Below are 5,313 nucleotides of genomic sequence, written 5' to 3'. Positions count from 1 at the left end.
GGCGTTAACTGACCTCTGCATTTAGTAGCAGTATGTCACTCATGTCTCCCGTCGGAGAGCTAGCATTATTTCACGCGCATAACGGATATGTTAGTAAAATATGGTGAAACAAATTTTTGAGTTCTTCAGAACGTGTAAATTTCCCTCCTGAAAGACTTCTGTAAAGCCAAACGAACCATATCAGTTGCCATAAATTTCAGGATTTGACTACTCATTGACAATATACGGTGTGTCTACAGTTCGCTTTGTCGTGCTGTGGCTCTAATTTCTGAATATTACTCACACAGATTGTGTTGCGATTTAGCATAAGCAACTATTTAAAGGGTACTCAGACGTCTTTAGGATTCTATAAGTCATTAGGTAACTTAATTTACCTACAGAATTCTGAGAAGTCTATACTTTAATGGGTAAAAATCCAGTGACTATAGGCTAAATTCATATGTTCTGAATTTTGATCCCCAAACTTCGGATATTTTTCAGAGGATTGATTTAGAATGAGGGAAAGAACGCCATATTTTCTTGCTCTAACTGAGACAGAATGAAACTGTCAAGTCGAACGTTCTACCGTCAAAATTGCAAAAGATACGTCTTTCCGTAACCAATAAAACGTTTGCATGAAGGGCATTTATGTCACACATGGGGCAAGACCTTTTCGCATTACGTTATAACACTCCTTGATCTTTTTGGATTTCGAACGAAATTGGGTTGTGAGGGAAGTGCTATTGACCGATAGTTTGAAGATTTAATCAACCTATTTCACTTCCTAATGCAATTCTCAGGCAACTACTAATAGACTATGTAAGGTGTACAAATTTCGAATTCTGTGAAGAAGGAAAATGTTTCGAGCTGATTCGTCAGGATATCGAGAATTCCACTACGTGAGTACGCCATCCCAATCCAATGTGTCTTCATGGTTATTCAGATAAAAGTTCACTGAGTTGTGAAGCAGATCAAGAACATGAACACAAATTTGGCAAATGTTTGTTATGTGGCAAATTTCACTCACATAATTCGTGTGTAATTCGTAATGTCAAATGCTTTGAATGTGGTTAAACTGAACGCATTCAGGTAGTTTGTAATACTATTATTCATTTCTCTGCAGGTTATGCTAAAGTTTGTAAATCCAACCCTATTAAGTTGGATGTTTCAAATGAACCACACTCTGATCAGATTCATGATATCGTTTTACCAAATATGTATTGTTCTCATGATCCATGTATTCCTATTTAAATTATTTACAAATATGTGGAAGATATATCGGGTGCACCAAATCTTAATCAGATCTATCATGCTACTGTACCAGATATAGTTTGTCAAAATAATCCACATATTTCTTAAAAAATGAATCTACACAGAAACTCAATTTGAGAATTTATTTGATCAAATTAAAGAGTTGCACCCAGTTAGCGAAGAAAAGAAAGGCTGGTTTAAATCTAAACTAGTCGATATCGCAAACCAATACCTCGTCTCACCCACACCGCAATCTAAGCTTTTATCCAAAGAACACCTAACAGCATTACGAAATATTAAACGAAATGATGATATAATGATATTACGGTCAGATAAAGGTTCAAGTGTTGTCCTAATGAACACAACAGATTATGTCTCTAAGATGAATTCCATTTTGAGTGACCACACGAGATTCAAGTTGGAAAAAAGTAACAAAGACTTAACTGACTTCACCGAGAAAAGAATCACGAAAGTACTCAGAGACCTACTGAAAAAGAAGATGATCGACAATTCTACTCACAATAACCTACGACCTCGTGGGTCTCGTTTGCCCCACATGTATGGTCTACCGAAAATACATAAACAAGATAATCCTCTTAGACCTATTATGTCAATGGTCAGTTCACCATACCACAAAGTTGCAAGATGGCTGGCAGATAAATTAGAACCACTTCGTCAACGATTAGCCACTTATACACTAAAGGATTCATTTGTATTTGCTGATAGCATGAATCACATGAATATTGCTGGTAAGTTTATGGTTTCGTTTGATGTGACATCATTGTTTACAAAAATACCACTTCTTGAAACCATAGACATAATTTGTCAACATCCTGATATCCTACCTCTACCAGCAATAGAATTCAAACGTCTATTACTCTTGTGTACAAAAGATGTTCAGTTCCAATTCAACAATACTATATACCGACAAACCGATGGTGTAGCAATGGGAAGTCCGTTAGGCCCCGTCCTAGCAGACATTTTCATGGCTAACCTCGAAAGAACCAAGCTCAAAGGAGCGATTGATGAAATGATGTATTATTCGAGATATGTTGATGATACATTCATCTTATGTAATAATCAACAACACGCAACAAATCTGTTAAAGTTTTTCAATGAAGCTCATCCAAATATTCATTTCACTATGGAACATGAAAAAGAAAACATGTTCCATTTCCTCGATATAGCTATAAAACGAAGAAAGGATGGCACAGTTCAACGCTCAGTTTATAAGAAAGACACATGGAATGGTAGTTATCTCAATTTCAACAGCTTTTGTCCAATCAATTATAAAAAGGCGCTTGTTAAAACACTGTTTCATAGGACAGAAAGAATATGCACTGCAGATACAATAGAAGAGGAAATTATGAATGTTAAAAAGTGTTTAAGAAATGACGGATACCCATTGAAATTCATCGAGAAATATGGAAAACGTGAAAATAAAATACCCAAAGAAACTACAGTAAATAAAAACCTGTTTTTATCCAACTCAAGTTCAAAGGCGATAATGACACAGGGTCAATCAATATGAGACAAAAACTGCACTGACAAAAACATATCCTGCAGCTAAATTGATTGTCCTGTCCAAAATGACATGTTCTTTGACACAATCAAAGGTCGACAGGTATCCCTTTCATGTTACCACCAACTGTGTATACAAATTTACATGTATCTGCCAAAGCAGTTACATTGGTAGAACAGAAAGGAGAGCCTACGTCCGATTCAAAGAACATATTCCGAACAGTTTGAGATCAAACGGACTAAAAGCATTTAGCAGCGCTGTCGCAAGACATCTTGACACAGGACACGAAGTCGATATACTGAAGTCCTTCAAGGTGATCAACAAACAATCAAATTCAAACCTTTTGAAATTCGCGGAAGCAATAGCAATCAAACGTTTAAAACCAGATCTTTGTGTACAAAAAGAAACAGTAATAAATCTTTCTTTGCCCTGGTAACATTCACCCCACCCCCTTTTATTTTATTTATTTTTATTACGTCATTTCAACTCTTTCTGAATTTTATAATTACATCACTCATAACTGACCAATTCCAATTCATATCTCTCTTTATTAACATTAATCTATTTTCAGTTACTTCATTACATAATCGTCTAATGTGTTTTAATTCCGTGATTTCTAATCACTATTTCAATTTTCTGGAACCTTCCCTCCCAAACTCTATATATTCGAAACAAAAAATTTCATGACCTCATTAACTCTAACGAAATCTTTACCACATTATGTTACATATATTCATCCTTCATCGCCCTCTGTTGTATAAGTATGTCAATATCTGTAATAATGTTGAATTTCAAATATTTTAGGTTGTAAGCAGCTGATGAGAACTTAACGAAATAAAATGAATTCATATTATTCTGCACCAACCTTTGTTCTTACTCTCTTTGAAAGTATGTTGAATGAAATAAATCATGATCGAAAATTTGGTGCAGTTTTGATAGACGCCGATTTTTCTCATAATTCATCATTCTCCAGTGACATTTTTAATGAGTTTGAAGATAATTCAGAAAAATCAAATCTTGATGTCATATCAGATGTTATTTGTCCTCAAAATGCATCTGTTTCTTAGTGGGAACGATTTCAATGAAAAGCGAGAGTCCTTTCACGAATCATTCAAAGTCTTCAAAGCAGCAATCGTACCTTGACACGACGAAGGGGTGAACCATGTTAGGTGCTGATCGTCAGCTGTGACATCGAAGTTAGCCGTTTGTCACATCATTCCCATCTACGTCAAGTAGGCCCCCAATCATTCGACACAGATCATCTACGTTGGTGATCTACAGTCTCTACCAACACAACCAAAGCAAGGTGAGACACTAAAAACACATTCAAAATAATAATTGATGGCTGATGGCACTGACCACTGATGTTCTATCTTGTCTTAACTACAAACCTTCTTGATTCAGAAGTTGTAAAAACCATGGTATTTGTGCGAATTAATGATTCCTTAGTGCTCGTCTAGTTTTACTTGCTGTAAATCGCACTATCTCAAGAATTTCCTAGTTGGTACATTAATTACGATACTTCTAATCATCATAACAACACGGATATTTGGGTCCCTGTCCCATTTGTTTACACATTCTCTTAACTGAAAATTGGCAAAAATGATTTGCATTATTTTTACGCACGCATCCTATTCTCTTCATGTAGTCCACTCAACAAATGTTCCATTTTCCTGCTACGTAGATCACATACTCGAGTTCATTCTCATTAGCAAACAACCTGTGTCTCTATCCCACTTTTCAATACTTTTAGCGCAATCAAATTCGATGCGCTGTTTACTAATGCACAGATAAACTTCATTCTTGGGGCAATAAAACTGCAGTCAACCTTATTAAAAATCGAATAACTATTACCAAGTGTATAGCCATGACATAAGAACGTATGGTAAGGAACTTTTCATGTAACAGGTAGAAACCACACGAAATTATCATTACCGTCCATTAATTCAATTCAAAAGGGTTCTCTTTTTCTTGCATTCGAAGAATTCCAATTATTAATTCCAAATTAGGCAAATCGTTCAGCAGTTCCAGCTGTTTCAATAAAAACAAGATTATTCAGTAGAGAATAAATCCCCGGGAGTTCATCAATATCAGTTGGACGAGTCACTATAGCTGAAAACGCAGTTATTCAGCAACCAAAAGACAATAGTTCAGTAAAAAGGCATTCATAGCTAATAGCAATGGCGTTTGTTTTTGACTCAGGGGATAATAATCTGCAGAAATCGACATAAGTGAATAGCGCGAAAAACAAAAACAGCTGAAGTTCAAAGAAATTGTTAATTCTGTCGAAGCTTCCAAATATAAGATCCACAGGAAACCCTTGTGAAATGGCCAGGTATCAGGTCCCCACAGTCGGAACCCCATCGTTCGAAAGGGAAACTTAATCAAACTACTCGCTACGCGAATAGGAGGAATTGGTAGTCACGAGGTCACAGATAACGACCTGAGCCTTCTCGATAAAGTGGTTATCGAAAACGAGTACCCTTCGATGCTTAGTTACAAAAACATAAAACTGAAAACGCTGTGTTCTTACGCAACAGAAGTACCATTTCCGATCGAAA

The sequence above is a fragment of the Schistosoma haematobium genome, chromosome 1 (genome assembly GCF_000699445.3).
Source record: "Schistosoma haematobium chromosome 1, whole genome shotgun sequence".
NCBI classification, from domain to species: Eukaryota; Metazoa; Platyhelminthes; class Trematoda; order Strigeidida; family Schistosomatidae; genus Schistosoma; species Schistosoma haematobium.
This window is presented reverse-complemented; position numbering follows the sequence as displayed.